The sequence below is a fragment of the Triturus cristatus genome, chromosome 10 (assembly GCF_964204655.1).
Source record: "Triturus cristatus chromosome 10, aTriCri1.1, whole genome shotgun sequence".
NCBI classification, from domain to species: domain Eukaryota; kingdom Metazoa; phylum Chordata; class Amphibia; order Caudata; family Salamandridae; genus Triturus; species Triturus cristatus.
In genome coordinates this window covers 658103151-658119940 of record NC_140593.1, presented here as the reverse complement: position 1 = coordinate 658119940, position 16790 = coordinate 658103151, and positions in this window count along the sequence as shown.

Below are 16790 nucleotides of genomic sequence, written 5' to 3'. Positions count from 1 at the left end.
GGTAATTAGAGCCGATTCAGTCCCGTGACCGGGACGAAAACCAAACTGATCCCTGTCAAGCAAAAGGTTCTCCTCCAGAATACCAGGACAGTGATTTGCTGACTGACTTTTCAAGAATTTTCACCGGATAAGGCAAGAGTGAAATCGGCCTGAAGTTAGCTGGTACCAAGGGGTCCAGATTCGGTTTTTTAATCAGTGGGGTTACCACTGCTAATTTACAACAGTCCGGGACCGAGCCTGCCATCAGAGACTGGTTGCAGATCATTCTCAAGCCGGGGAAGGTGTTACGCCCATATAGTTTCCAGAATTTACAAGGGAGAGGGTCAAGAGGGGAGCCAGAAGACACACTTTCTATTAGGCTGTCAAAAGCTATCTGGGAGAGTGGTAGAAAGCTGTCTAGGGTTGCGGTCAGTGAGACATCTCCGTCGCCTAAACTGGCGGGTTCCTCAGAGCCATCCTGATTTTTGTCATGTAGAGTATTGACAATGTTGGCGATTTTCTCTTGAAAAAAGGAGGCAATTTCGTTACATAAGGCTTGTGAGGGAGCTACTCTGTTGTTCAAACACTCCGGATTAGATAGATCGCGAACAATCTTAAAAAGGGCTTTAGTCCCGTTCGGGGCTTGGATAATGGAGCTCGCATAGAAGTCTGCCTTGGACCTCAAGATCAGAGCTTTATATTGTAATTGTATCAATCTCAGATCTTTCTTATCGTCCTCGGTATACCTTCTTCTCCATTTCCTCTCTGCTTGCCTGCGAGAGAGTCTAAGTTGATACAGCTCCTCGTTATACCAAGGCGCTGATCTCTTCCTCACCTTCTTTAATGATTTGAAGGGAACAGTGTGATCAAGAACCTTAATTATCTGTTCCGTGAATGATCTATAATTTTCATCCACGGACTTAGCAGAGGAAAAATAGGTGACATCTGATGATAGAGTTAAAGGGCCAGCTTTGGCCAATTTGGGCCATTCTCTGTCCTTCCTATAGAGCCCCTGCTGGCTGGGCTTGTTCTTCCAGCGGCACAATGCCATACTCATATGTATGAGTGAGTGATCAGTCCAGTTCAAGGGCATAATCCTTGATATCCCTGATATCGATTGTAGCGATGGGAGACAGCGTTAGAATGAAAGCTCCCGCCCCCACAGCAGATGACTGAAGGAAAACAAAAGGTCCCCACCTAGAAATGTGGAACTGCCGTGAGCGAAATCCATGCCTTCCAGGATTGAAAGCGGAAGAGGTGTTGAAGCGAGTGACAGGAATGCAGCGTTTTGATGAGGATCCCCACCTTTGAATATGGAAGCGGTAGAAGTAAAGCGCTAGGAAAACTACCACAGCACTTCTTCTTAGCCCCAAAATACAGCAAAAAAATGGGTGAATCATCGCAAATGAATGCGGAAGTATCCCTTAAGCGTTGAGACGAGATGAGGCCAAAGGGGATGCCACAGAGAAGTTGGCAAGCAGAATCATTTTACGTTCAACAGCAGAGGCAGCAGCAAACAATAACAGAGGGGTGAAAGCGCAGTGGCAGAGTCTATCACTAACAGTTTCAATGCTCACACTTGCCTCGATGAAAGTCATTCATTACAGCTTTAACGAAGCAGGTCACTCAAAGTCCTCACAGAGTGCCAATAAAGGAAAGATAGTACCTATATGAAGAGCTGGTGGAATAGCATATGAAATGGGGAGGAGCCGGTTACATCTGTCCCCTTCCACAGATCGTCGCCAGTGATAAAAAGACCGGAACTTCATCAGGTAAGAACAACTCTTTATTGCCAGACTCCTCTCTCCACCATCGGTCCAGCAACTGTCTTAACTGAACATTCTAAGGTAGCCTCCAGTGAACAGTGGAAGGTACCATGATGATAAACAGGGTGAAACAGAGGAGGAACGTACCATTATACAGTGAGTAAGGATGAGGGAATAACACCACTCGTAGGAGTAAGTTTAATATTGTAACACATTGTATGAGATTGCATTGAACCTCTGGTGTCGCACATAGAAAATGGCTCTGTTTGTATTAGAACTCGCCTGCCTAAATGCCACGCCTGGTCATTATTCCTTCTGCATTCCATTGAGGTGGGGAGGGTCATGTGTGGGGAGGGGAGGGGAGGGTCATGTGTGGCTTCAGTCTGCCCCATCTAATCTGGGCTAACTCTGCTAGGCGGGGTTAACAGGGGATGTAAAAAATAATAGTTTCTTTGACTGTTTATTGTCAGGGATAACAGTAGGCTTTGGTGTTAGGAAAATTGGAAAGAGTTTCTGTGCCATTGGTATCTTCAACTGAAGGGTGGTTTCTGACATTGCCTTAATGATGGTATTATCCTTATCTGAAGCCTCTAATCATTATTGAAATTTCTTTTGTCTGCCAGCGCTGTTTGTTGTTTTTAGCTTGCTTCTTCAGACGTTTTTTTAGTCTTCTGGATAGAGGGTTACAAGGCACTGTTGTCCCTTCTGGTGTCGTCTTGGGCACATTTCCAACCATTGGTGTTTTACCAGCTATTGTTTGGTCTTTGGTCCCTGTTATGTCCAGTTGTGATGAGGTGAGTGGAGTGTCCTTTCCTGCTGTGTTGTCACTTTTGTTGTTTGGAGTGGTAGAGATGGAGTGTCCTTCTTGCGGAGCTGGATCCAATACCATCTCCTCAATATAATTGCTCTTCTGGTCTGCACTTGACAGGCTGCCTCCCCCATGGTTGCAAAGTGCCGCTCGCCTGTCTACCCACCCGCTCTCTTTCCTGCCTCAACCCTTTGGAAGCCCGGGCTTACTTGGCGTGGCGCGTTGAAGCTCAAATGACTCAGCTCAGCTCTGCTCAGCACTCTCCTCCTCCTGCAGATGCTGGTGCATGGGCTTTCTGGTGTACGAGAACCCAAACTGCCTCACGCCAACGATCACCTAATCCTCTCACCAACTCGCTGCTCACTGCTCTGCCATTCCGCGGTGCTGCGATGCTGCTTCAGAACTGGAAGTTAGACAGTCACCTATGTATTCATAATTAAAATTGGCAAATATGGAACTATTAATCTCTGCACTCTCCTGAGAGGACAAGGGTTAGATGTTCACCTTTGTGTCTCACTGGCAGGCACAATGAAAAGCTCACACTGCCGTCATCTTAAAGTCCAAAGCTATTAAATCTTACCCCTCCATAAACACTAATGAAAGCCGTTTAACTAAGGAAGTAGGCAGAAAATTAAAATGCTTCCCACTTTTAACCAAGGTTCTGATGACACCAAGGAAAAAAAAGCATGTGAGCCTAGCCTTCTTAGAAGGGCTGCATTGTCTCTTTCATCCAAACATCTATTCATTCATGCTTTCACTCTTCCATACAATTGCTGATATATACCATTTTATATACCTTTACATTCTGCCATCCATTCATCCTTTCATCCATTCCATTGAACATTGTCCATTCCATCCATAGGCCATTCCATCCATTATTCCATCTTTCAGTTCACGCTTCCATCTTCCATGAACACATCCATCACTCCAACGCCGCCAGAGTAATGTCTGATGTCAGATGATTTTGGGCCCCCACTCAGGTGGTTAAACCTCTGTCAAGGCTGACTGCGGTTCTACCGTCCATTATATAAATCGGTTGGTAGATACTCCGCCAGCCCACCGGATGGATTAAAATTGTCATAGCGGAGGACGAATGGAACAACCGCCAAGATATATATCAGGCACTAAGACGCCAATGCTTTCTTTTGGGGATTCTTTCTTGTCTAGATCTGACAGCAAGGTGTTGGGATGATTTCTGAATATGGTGGGGTCGCAGAAAACTCTGCTGAATAGTCTCACATTTTGCCTTTTGAGATTCAAGACCCCAGGATCCATTGGAGTCTTACCCTCACTGGCATCCCACCACCAGGGGCATACTGAAGAAGGGACATACTGAAGAACAGTGAGGAGATTTTAGAAGAGGCATTATGAATAATTTCCATGAGGATTTCTTGTGCGATTTACCCTTGACGCAATTTCTGCATGTCTTGGACCAGTTATTGCTGCGCAAGGACTGATCTTTTCACTGTGAAAAAGACAAATCCTTTGAAGATAGAGGTGCTGAAGAAGTCTCATTCTTTGGCAGAACAGTCAGACATGCTGACAGACTTTGGAATTTTACACCTCATCTCATTCAAAGAGGAGATAAAGAACTTTACCATCTGGAATGGGAGTTTGATTATATTGTTCTTGGAGTCTCCCTCTGCCTTCCATGTCAGGTTCAGTGTACTCCTCGCGGTCTGGTGGATGAAATAATGGGTCCACCCCTTGACATCCCCAAGCTCCAACTGAATGTTACGGAGTGATAGGGCGATCAAGTGAGGGAAAGGAAAGGATGGGAACAGCGGGGAGTAGAACCTGTAATAAAAAAAGCACACAGAGTAAAATACACATCCACAATATCCTACTCTCAGCAATTCTCGCTACATATACATAACTACCTTATCCACCGTAGTAGTACAGCCAGCCTGTACAGCCAATGAGAACAACCAGTCTCCCGGGGTGGATAAGTCTACAAAACAAAACACAATCGCATGAGATTACACACATGTCTCAGACATACTCCTGCTTGATAATAGACCCTGTGCCTAGCACACCCAGTATTGGATACCGCTGGATACCCCTGTGCTCACCCTAAATAGAAGAAAGGGCTATAGCTATAAATGACAAAAGTACAGTGTCTTGTTCCATGGAGGTCCGATTGAACATAACAAGAAACCAGAATGCCAATCCGTTCACTCTTTGTTCAAAACCACAAGGAGGCGAACTCCAGGATAATGTCAAAAATAAACTGTTCCCATCCTATTAACACCAAAATATAGTTCCAGGAAGATAGCATCGTTACTACATACTGTTCCACACTGTAGCTAGTCCAGCTATGCCCTTGACACTATGCAGAGTCCTATCGGTTGCCTCACCGAGTCTCCGATCCATAATGACTTTCAAAGCACCGCTGAGTTCCGCGGTTGCATCACCACCGTCCAAACCCAGCGCGGTAAAGTCCAGAATGCACTCACTGCCGAGCGCTGTGGCAACGGTTCACTCACCGAGTCTCCGATCCAGCCAGGCTACCGAACACAGCTGAGCTCCCCGAAACAATTTCCCGCCGTCAAACCCAGCGCAGTAGAATCTAGAACGCGTTCACTGCCGAGCACTGTGGCATTTAGTCCGCTTTTTCGTCGGCCATTATCCAGACGTGATATTCCAGGAATCCTTTGATAGAGGCTCCGACGTCCGGTCGAGCCTAATATACATCCTTGATAAATTCAGTATTACCCACGCTCTCCACCGTCCGTCACGTCTACTTGTAGACGCTGGTTCCGCCCCTCCTTCTTCTGGGAATTGTAGTCTTACCAGCTAGGCAGGCGCATAACCACACGATCCCTGACAGTAGGCGCTTCTGCCTAGCGCCTCCTAAATTCAGGCTTGGAGGGATGTCTGTGGTAGAAAGACCTCACTGCCGCGGGGGCATGCACGTTGTAACATGGCTCCCAAGAATCGTCTTCCACTGTGTATCCCTTCCATGAAATGAGGTACCACAGTTTGCCCTGCCGATACTGCGAATCCACAATTCTCCTCACCTCGTATTGCAATCCCCCGTCGCAAGATATGAGAGGGAGTGCATGCTGACGTGTTCCCAACGCTGGCTTCAGTAGACTGCAATGAAACACCGGATGAATGTGTAGGCTGCCTGGTAACTTCAGCTTGTAGGCCACAGGATTGACCTGTTTCACCACTACGTAAGTGTAGGAAGGTGGAATCTGACTATATGGTTGCCCCCACTTTTCTCCTGGTGTTTGAATGGTTTTTGACTAGTCTGGCTGGGATCCTGCTATCCAGGACCCCAGCCTATCTGCTTACTCCCTTAAATGATTGGTGTGCATATTAGATGCACTAGTGATTGGATACTGTGGTACCTTATGAGCCCCTAGTATATGGTACCTTAGGTACCTAGGGCATTGGTACTTCACAGGCCTACCAGGGGCTGCAGCATGTATTATGCCACCCCTGGGAAGCATTCACAATCTGACACCACAGGCCTGCTACTGCAGCCTGTGTGAGGTAGTGTTAGCACTCCTCACTGAGGTATAGGTTCCTATATCTCACCATACACACACATATAAACCTATCAGTCACCCCTATGGTAGGCCCTATCAATCCCAAGGGCAGGGTGCTTGGTTTACTATGTGAGGGGGTGCTTCTGCCTGAGCAGGACCCCTCTGCAGCTGGCAGAGTCTATTCTCTGCTGCTGTTTGTGGATGCGGTTAAAACGTATACTCTTAAGTGCATTATAACCTCGCGGTAAATGCTAACTTTGAAATGACTGCATCAAAACATGTTGTGTTTGGTGTCAAACAACTTGGAATCCTACCCCCACACCAGTAACTGGTGTGGGAGTAGGATCCTACCCTTCTAGAGGGGACGACATGTACACACTGTACTACACGGTAGAAATCATCTAGAGCCCTGGCATCACAAAATGGATGCCACCAGCACAGACACCGGGCTGCCCTCCTGCTGCTGACCGAAACTCGCAGTGGAGGGAGCCCAACAAAGGGTTTCCTGTCACAGGGAGGTGTCACCACCTCCCAGACAGGATTTAGTGTATTGGAGCTGGGAGGGTGCACTCTTAGAGTGCTTTGAAGTCCTGCACTGGGGGAGCAGTAGGCTCCTCTGTGCATATGCCAGCTCAAACCGGTTCAGGGGCTACCTGCCCCTGCTCTGGCGTGAAACTGGAAAAAGGGAAGTGGGTGTAACCACCCACTACCCTGACCCTCCTAGAGGAGTGGTCATAGAGCTAGTCCCTCCCATCTTTCCACTATAAGATACCACACATTGCCAATGCAATTTAGATTACACCTGGACGACGCTCAACTAAGAAGAATCCTGGCCCTTCGACGTTCCACTATCTCTGGAAGACTGAAGAATCTCCCTTGGAGTCAAGGAGTGACTCTCCTGCTTGGCAGGCACAAAAACTCTCTACAACGGTTGCAATCTTTACCGCTCCCGCCAGAGCCTGAAGTCCCTGCATCCCCTGAAGCAGATTTCCAGACCTCTCGACAGCCATTTTGAGTCCCCAGTGAAGCTGTGGCATCTGGACCCCACGAGTGACGAGGAACAGCAATACCAGGGAACCGTGCACTGATTTCGAGTGCAAGCCCTAAACTACGTCCAACAAAGTTGTGCTTTGGACCACTTGTTGTCCAAGTCCCTAGCAAGTCTAGTACTGAATTTCAGCGGCCTACCCCGTCCCGAGTGACCATGGGCTGTTGTTAAACGTTTCCTGCAAAGGCGTCTTCGCGGTTGCTTGCCTGTTGGCTAGTAACCCACCTGAAGACCTCCACATCGATTTCAAGGGCTTGCCTAGTTGCTCTGGGCTTGCCCTCACTTACCCTCACTGGGTAAGTCCATCAGACCTTGCTGGTCTGCACCATTGCCAATCTTCCCTATACACAAGACTTGCGGCTGCCAAGGCTTGTTGGCTCCAATCCGGGTGCTGACACCGTCGACAGCTGCAGACGTTGTGGGACCTCTTGAATCCAGCTGCGGGTCATCGTCAATCCTTCCTGGACCTCGTGAGCAAAGAGACAAAACACCATCACCGACCTGAAGAGACGCGACAGCTGTGGTCATCCATCTTGCTGGCCACCGGTCACTGGCAAGTGACTCTGAACTCTGTCCCCTCAATTTCTAGGTCCTCTGCAACTCCCATCCATCGTCGGATTCGAACGGACACCTCTCCAGTCGTCACAAGCAGCAAGTATCCAGTGATCTCCATTGGAAACAGCATCGCGACCCGACACTAAAGGACACCTATGCACCTGGCTTCCCTGGGTGAGGTAACTCGTGCACTCCGGTGCCCAAGTGTGTGTTGGCTCTCGAAATACTTACCCTGTAAGTTTCTTGCTTGTTGACTTTTGCAAAGTGCCCTAGAACTGTAAAATACATACCGCGACATTTGCCATTGAAACGCATTGAAAACCCGCGTGTGTGTTTAGACACTGCACGCGTCTCCTGTGGGCTGATTACTTACCTGCTAACACTGCAGAAGTGAAGCCCCAGCGATTCCAAAGGCCCTAGGCTTCTTACTTTTGCAAGTCGAGTTTGTTAAACCACTATTTTAGTATATGGTCTGGTACGCCCCTAGGGCTACAGGCTTATTTGTGCTTAATTTATTGAGAACTGTTGATCTTTTGAATGTTTACCTGGCTCTAATCTCATAAAGAGATTAGTAGAGTATATTTAGAAATAAATACATATATATTTGATATATATACCTGTGTGGTGTCTTTTCATTTGGTAATTCAAGAGATTATAAGGTAAAACAAGCTGCTTTACATTCCTCAGAGACTTAGCCTGAAGGCTGCTCTCCACAGCTACCACTAGGATAGCTTTCTTTAAAAGGTTGTCTTTAAACCTATCTACCAAGAGTCGAATTGGACTGGTGCAAGGTGGCCACTATAACTAGTGACCAGCATATGCCAGGCCAACTTCTCACATTGGTGGGCAGCGTGTAGGATTCCAGCTTGCCATTGTTTTACCAGAAAATCTCTATTGGAATTACTAACTGAAAATCACTTAAGGAACTCAAGGTACATATAAAGTCAAGCTAGTATCAATAAGTTCTACTGAACTTAGAGCTGTTTGTGAAGGGACAAGCACACCCTTGCTACAGCTCAAGCTAGGTCCAGTAGGCCTCAACTAGTGTAGGTAGTACAACACTGCACAACACTGGTATGTCTCACCAGGGTGGAGCCAGTGGGTCCACCCCATCTCAGTACAAAGATATAGCCTACACTGAACTGAAGGCCTTATGCTTTGAAAGAAATCTGAGGGTGGGCAGGAGTCCCTCATCACAACACCTGATAGATCTGTTAGTAGCAGATGACCTGAGACAAGCTCTAGGAGCTAGTGGGTCTGCATCGGGGGGTGGGTCACACATAGTCTCTGGGTCTGATAATGACAATCAAGATGACCTGGACTCTGTGGGTGAAGGGCCAGACCCAGAAGGGTCTGAAGAGAATAGAGGAAATCTCCCTAAGAGAGCTGACAGAGTGGGAGACAGGCCTAGGTCCCTCTCAAGGGACTCTGGCAGGTCATAGCACTCTGGAACAGAATCTATTCCACAGAGGAACTCCAACTTTCCCAGGGAGACTTCCTCTGAAAGAAGGTTCAAGATGCTCTAATATGAGGAAGTTAGGCTTGCCCTCAGAACCAAGCAATTGGCCTTAGATAGGGAAGCCTTCGAGCTCCAAAGAGCTTCTAAGAAGGATGGGTTAGATAACCCTGGTGGCAGCAACAGTGTCCCTAGAGGCAGAGATTACATTCCAGACCATAGGAACCTGTCCAAGGTTGTTCCTCCCTACCAGAGTGGGGATGATATCCACAAATGGATAACTGCTATGGAGAGGGCCTGTAAAGTTCAACAGGTCCCCCAGAAACAGTGGGCAGCAATCTTGTGGCTCTCCTTTTCAGATAAAGGTAGAGACAAGCTCCTCACTGTTAGAGAAGAGGATGCTAATGATTATAAATCCCTGAAGAGTGCATTAATAGATGGGTTTGGCTTAACCACTGAACAGTACAGGTTCAAGTTCAGAGACACCCAGAAAGCACAGACTCAGGATTGGGTGGACTTTGTAGATTGTGCTACCAAGGCTCTGGAGGGTTGGATAGTTGGCAGTAGAGTCACTAACTTTAAAGGATTGTATTAATTTGATTATGAGAGAGCAGATCCTTAATAATTGTCAAAACCAACTCTTACACCAGTACCTGGTGGACTCTGATCTGACCTCTCCCCAAGAATTGGGAAAGAAGGCAGACAAATGGGTCAGAACCAGGGTTAGGCCCAAGAACCAAGGTGGTGACCAGAAGAAAGATTCCACTAAGCCCAAAGAGAAAGGTGGGGATAATAAAACAGAAAAGTCCCCTGAAGGGCCCCAAAAACCCAGTTCTGGGGGTGGGTCCCAAAATCCTTCCTCCTTCAATAAGAAACCATATTGCCATGTGTGTAAGCAACCTGGACACTGGAAAACTGACACCAGCTGTCCAAAGAATGGCAATAAAGAAAATGTTCCTCCCACTGCAGCTCCAACACCTCCTGTTACTACCAGTAGTAATCCCCCAGGTGGTGGGAGTGCACCCAAAAACTTAGTTGGGTTTTCTTGGGGAACTCAGGTGGACTCTGGCCTAACCAGGTCCCCTACACAAGCAACTCTAGTCTGTGATGGTGGCATGGGGTTTGCCAACTTTACCATGAGTCCCAATATCTTGGGCAGGTACAGACAAGAGCCCATGATCAATGGTCAGAAGGCTGTGGCCTACAGGGACACAGGGGCTAGTGTCACCATGGTGACAAAGAGACTAGTGCCCCTAGAACAGCTTTTACCTGAGTTTAGCTACCAGGTGACCAATATTGATGGAATTAGGACAGACCATCCCATGGCAGTGGTACATCTGAGCTGGGGAGGGGTCACTGGCCCAAAGAGAGTGGCAGTGTCCCCAACCTTGCCTGTGGATTGACTACTGGGGAATGATCTGGAAATCTCAGCCTGGGCTGAGGTAGACCACAATGCCCATTTAAGAATGTTAGGCATCCCTGAGAGAGTGGATGAGACCCTGAGGGCCTCACCTCCACCCCAGGAGAAATTAAGGGGAGTGAAGCCTGAAACTATGGATCACTCCACACAAACAGAGAGCATAGGGGGTGAGGAACAGTCCTCCCCCACCAGACTAAAGGTAAGGGTCAGCTTTCTAAGGGAACTGCCCCTGCCCCTTGTGAAGTAACTGCCCCAGAAGTGGTCAGGCCTGTCCTGGCCACAACTCTGATGGCAGGGGATCCTTCCAAGGTGGCACCCAGTCTGGAGCAGGTACCCTGCCCCTCTCTACCCTGCCTCAGTCAGCCCAGGGCTGCAGAGGTCAGGGAGGTCAGTGGACCCTTAATGGGCCCCTGTCCAGAGGAACCCCCTCATCAGCAGATTAGGGACACCCAGCAGAGTAGTTCTAGCCAGGTGAATATTCCTCTACAAACTGAGGGATCCCCTTTACCCCTAGGTACAGGTACCCCCCAGATGGACTTTGTTGGGCACAGGGAAACCTGGGGCATAGTTGCCCCAAACATTCCAATGCCCTCCACTACTCCAACCAGAGGGACTCAACCCCCAGCTGTAGGCAGCCAGAGGTTGACCCTTAGGGCCAGATATGACACCGTCATGGACAGAAAAGCTTCCATGGTGACTAGTGTGCTGAGGAAGTTGAGACCACCCCAAATAGGGCCTCACTTCCAGACTCAGACACCCCACCAGCCTACTTCTGTACCAGAAAACAATACAGGTAATTTCCCTAGACTTTGGAGAAACTCCAAAACCCCTTGGGGTAGGATTTCTCAAGTGGACCATGAGACAGGGAGCAACCATGCTAGTGCAGGTTCTTCCTTATATGGCCACTCAGGAAATAAAGGCTTAACTGGGCAAGGTTAGCCTTATCTCCTTTCATTTGGGGGTAGGTTATGTAGGAAGGTGGAATCTGACTATATGGTTGCCCCCACTTTTTTCCTGGTGTTTGAATGGTTTTTGACTAGTCTGGCTGGGATCCTGCTATCCAGGACCCCAGCCTATCTGCTTACTCCCTTAAATGATTGGTGTGCATATTAGATGCACTAGTGATTGGATACTGTGGTACCTTATGAGCCCCTAGTATATGGTACCTTAGGTACCTAGGGCATTGGTACTTCACAGGCCTACCAGGGGCTGCAGCATGTATTATGCCACCCCTGGGAAGCATTCACAATCTGACACCACAGGCCTGCTACTGCAGCCTGTGTGAGGTAGTGTTAGCACTCCTCACTGAGGTATAGGTTCCTATATCTCACCATACACACACATATAAACCTATCAGTCACCCCTATGGTAGGCCCTATCAATCCCAAGGGCAGGGTGCTTGGTTTACTATGTGAGGGGGTGTTTCTGCCTGAGCAGGACCCTCTGCAGCTGGCAGAGAATATTCTCTGCTGCTGTTTGTGGATGCGGTTAAACCATATACTCTTAAGTGCATTATAACCTCGCGGTAAATGCTAACTTTGGAATGACTGCATCAAAACATGTCGTGTTTGGTGTCAAACAACTTGGAATCCTACCCCCACACCAGTAACTGGTGTGAGAGTAGGATCCCACCCTTCTAGAGGGGACGACATGTACACAATGTACTACACGGTAGAAATCATCTAGAGCCCTGGCATCACAAATGGATGCCACCAGCACAGACACCGGGCTGCCCTCCTGCTGCTGACCGAAACTCGCAGTGGAGGGAGCCCAACAAAGGGTTTCCTGTCACAGGGAGGTGTCACCACCTCCCAGACAGGATTTAGTGTATTGGAGCTGGGTGAGTGCACTCTTAGAGTGCTTTGAAGTCCTGCACTGGGGGAGCAGTAGGCTCCTCTGTGCATATGCCAGCTCAAACCGGTTCAGGGGCTACCTGCCCCTGCTCTGGCGCGAAACTGGACAAAGGGAAGTGGGTGTAACCACCCACTACCCTGACCCTCCTAGAGGAGTGGTCATAGAGCTAGTCCCTCCCATCTTTCCACTATAAGATACCACACATTGCCAATGCAATTTAGATTACACCTGGACGACGCTCAACTAAGAAGAATCCTGGCCCTTCGACGTTCCACTATCTCTGGAAGACTGAAGAATCTCCCTTGGAGTCAAGGAGTGACTCTCCTGCTTGGCAGGCACAAAAACTCTCTACAACGGTTGCAATCTTTACCGCTCCCGCCAGAGCCTGAAGTCCCTGCATCCCCTGAAGCAGATTTCCAGACCTCTCGACAGCCATTTTGAGTCCCCAGTGAAGCTGTGGCATCTGGACCCCACGAGTGAGGAGGAACAACAATACCAGGGAACCTTGCACTGATTTCAAGTGCAAGCCCTAAACTACATTCAACAAAGTTGTGCTTTGGACCACTTGTTGTCCAAGTCCCTAGCAGGTCTAGTACCGAATTTCAGCAGCCTACCCTGTCCAGAGTGACCGTGGGCTGTTGTTAAACTTTTCCTGCAAAGGCGTCTTCGCGGTTGCTTGCCCGTTGGCTAGTAACTCACCTGAAGACCTCCACATCAATTTCAAGGGCTCACCTGGTTGCTCTGGGCCTGCCCTCACTTAGCCTCGCTGGGTAAGTCCATCAGACCTTGCTGGTCCGCACCATTGCCAATCTTCACTCTACACGAGACTTGCGGCTGCCAAGGCTTGTTGGCTCCAATCCGGGTGCTGACACCGTCGACAGCTGCAGACGTTATGGGAGCTCATGAATCCAGCTGCGGGTCAACGTCGAGCCTTCCTGGACCTCGTGAACGAAGAGACAAAACACCATCACTGACCTGAAGAGACGCGACAGCTGTGGTCATCCATCTTGCTGGCCACCGGTCACTGGCAAGTGACTCTGAACTCTGTCCCCTCAATTTCTAGGTCCTCTGCAACTCCCATCGTCGGATTCGAACGGACACCTCTCCAGTCGTCACAAGCAGCAAGTATCCAGTGATCTCCATTGGAAACAGCATTGCGACCCGACACAAAGGACACCTATGCACCCGGCTTCCCTGGGTGAGGTAACTCGTGCACTCCAGTGCCCAAGTGTGTGTTGGCTCTCGAAATACTTACCCTGTAAGTTTCTTGCTTGTTGACTTTTGCGAAGTGCCCTAGAACTGTAAAATACAAACCGCGACATTTGCCATTGAAACGCATTGAAAACCCGCGTGTGTGTTTAGACACTGCACGCGTCTCCTGTGGGCTGATTACTTACCTGCTAACACTGCAGAAGTGAAGCCCCAGCGATTCCCAAGGCCCTAGGCCTCTTACTTTTGCAAGTCGAGTTTGTTAAACCACTATTTTAGTATATGGTCTGGTACGCCCCTAGGGCTACAGCCATATTTGTGCTTAATTTATTGAGAACTGTTGATCTTTTGAATGTTTACCTGGCTCTAATCTCATAAAGAGATTAGTAGAGTATATTTAGAAATAAATACATGTATATTTGATATATATACCTGTGTGGTGTCTTTTCATTTGGTAATTCAAGATATTATAAGGTAAAACAAGCTGCTTTACATTCCTCAGAGACTTAGCCTGAAGGCTGCTCTCCACAGCTACCACTAGGATAGCCTTCTTTAAAAGGTTGTCTTTAAACCTATCTACCAAGAGTCGAATTGGACTGGTGCAAGGTGGCCACTATAACTAGTGACCAGCATATGCCAGGCCAACTTCTCACAGTGGTGGGCAGCGCGTGGGATTCCAGCTTGCCATTGTTTTACCAGAAAATCTCTATTTGAATTACTAACTGAAAACCACTTAAGGTACTCAAGGTACATATAAGTCAAGCTAGTATCAATAAGTTCTACTGAACTTAGAGCTGTTTGTGAAGGGACAAGCACACCCTTGCTACAGCTCAAGCTAGGTCCAGTAGGCCTCAACTAGTGTAGGTAGTACAACACTGCACAACACTGGTATGTCTCACCAGGGTGGAGCCAGTGGGTCCACCCCATCTCAGTACAAAGATATAGCCTACACTGAACTGAAGGCCTTATGCTTTGAAAGAAATCTGAGGGTGGGCAGGAGTCCCTCATCACAACACCTGATAGATCTGTTAGTAGCAGATGACCTGAGACAAGCTCTAGGAGCTAGTGGGTCTGCATCGGGGGGTGGGTCACACATAGTCTCTGGGTCTGATAATGACAATCAAGATGACCTGGACTCTGTGGGTGAAGGGCCAGACCCAGAAGGGTCTGAAGAGAATAGAGGAAATCTCCCTAAGAGAGCTGACAGAGTGGGAGACAGGCCTAGGTCCCTCTCAAGGGACTCTGGCAGGTCATATCACTCTGGAAGAGAATCTATTCCACAGAGGAACTCCAACTTTCCCAGGGAGACCTCCTCTGAAAGAAGGTTCAAGATGCTCCAGTATGAGGAAGCTAGGCTTGCCCTCAGAACCAAGCAATTGGCCTTAGATAGGGAAGCCTTCGAGCTCCAAAGAGCTTCAAAGAAGGAGGGGTTAGATACCCCTGATGGAAGCAACAGTGTCCCTAGAGGCAGAGATTACATTCCAGACCATAGGAACCTGTCCAAGGTTGTTCCTCCCTACCAGAGTGGGGATGATATCCACAAATGGATAACTGCTATGGAGAGGGCCTGTAAAGTTCAACAGGTCCCCCAGAAACAGTGGGCAGCAATCTTGTGGCTCTCCTTTTCAGATAAAGGTAGAGACAAGCTCCTCACTGTTAGAGAAGAGGATGCTAATGATTATGAATCCCTGAAGAGTGCATTAATAGATGGGTTTGGCTTAACCACTGAACAGTACAGGTTCAAGTTCAGAGACACCCAGAAAGCACAGACTCAGGATTGGGTGGACTTTGTAGATTGTGCTACCAAGGCTCTGGAGGGTTGGATAGTTGGCAGTAGAGTCACTGACTTTAAAGGATTGTATAATTTGATTATGAGAGAGCAGATCCTTAATAATTGTCAAAACCAACTCTTACACCCGTACCTGGTGGACTCTGATCTGACCTCTCCCCAAGAATTGGGAAAGAAGGCAGACAAATGGGTCAGAACCAGGGTTAGGCCCAAGAACCAAGGTGGTGACCAGAAGAAAGATTCCACTAAGCCCAAAGAGAAAGGTGAGGATAATAAAACAGAAAAGTCCCCTGGAGGGCCCCAAAAACCCAGTTCTGGGGGTGGGTCCCAAAATCCTTCCTCTTCCAATAAGAAACCATGTTGCCATGTGTGTAAGCAACCTGGACACTGGAAAACTGACTCCAGCTGTCCAAAGAATGGCAATAAAGAAAATGTTCCTCCCACTGCAGCTCCAACACCTCCTGTTACTACCAGTAGTAATCCCCCAGGTGGTGGGAGTGCACCCAAAAACTTAGTTGGGTTTTCTTGGGGAACTCAGGTGGACTCTGGCCTAACCAGGTCCCCTACACAAGCAACTCTAGTCTGTGATGGTGGCATGGGGTTTGCCAACTTTACCATGAGTCCCAATATCTTGGGCAGGTACAGACAAGAGCCCATGATCAATGGTCAGAAGGCTGTGGCCTACAGGGACACAGGGGCTAGTGTCACCATGGTGACAAAGAGACTAGTGCCCCTAGAACAGCTTTTACCTGAGTTTAGCTACCAGGTGACCAATATTGATGGAATTAGGACAGACAATCCCATGGCAGTGGTAAATCTCAGCTGGGGAGGGGTCACTGGCCCAAAGAGAGTGGCAGTGTCCCCAACCTTGCCTGTGGATTGACTACTGGGGAATGATCTGGAAATCTCAGCCTGGGCTGAGGTAGACCACAATGCCCATTTAAGAATGTTAGGCATCCCTGAGAGAGTGGATGAGACCCTGAGGGCCTCACCTCCACCCCAGGAGAAATTAAGGGGAGTGAAGCCTGAAACTATGGATCACTCCACACAAACAGAGAGCATAGGGGGTGAGGAACAGTCCTCCCCCCACCAGACTAAGGGTAAGGGTCAGCTTTCTAAGGGAACTGCCCCTGCCCCTTGTGAAGTAACTGCCCCAGAAGTGGTCAGGCCTGTCCTGGCCACAACTCTGATGGCAGGGGATCCTTCCAAGGTGGCACCCAGTCTGGAGCATGTACCCTGCCCCACTCTACCCTGCCTCAGTCAGCCCAGGGCAGCAGAGGTCAGTGGACCCTTAATGGGCCCCTGTCCAGAGGAACCCCCTCATCAGCAGATTAGGGACACCCAGCAGAGTAGTTCTAGCCAGGTGAATATTCCTCTACAAACTGAGGGATCCCCTTTACCCCTAGGTA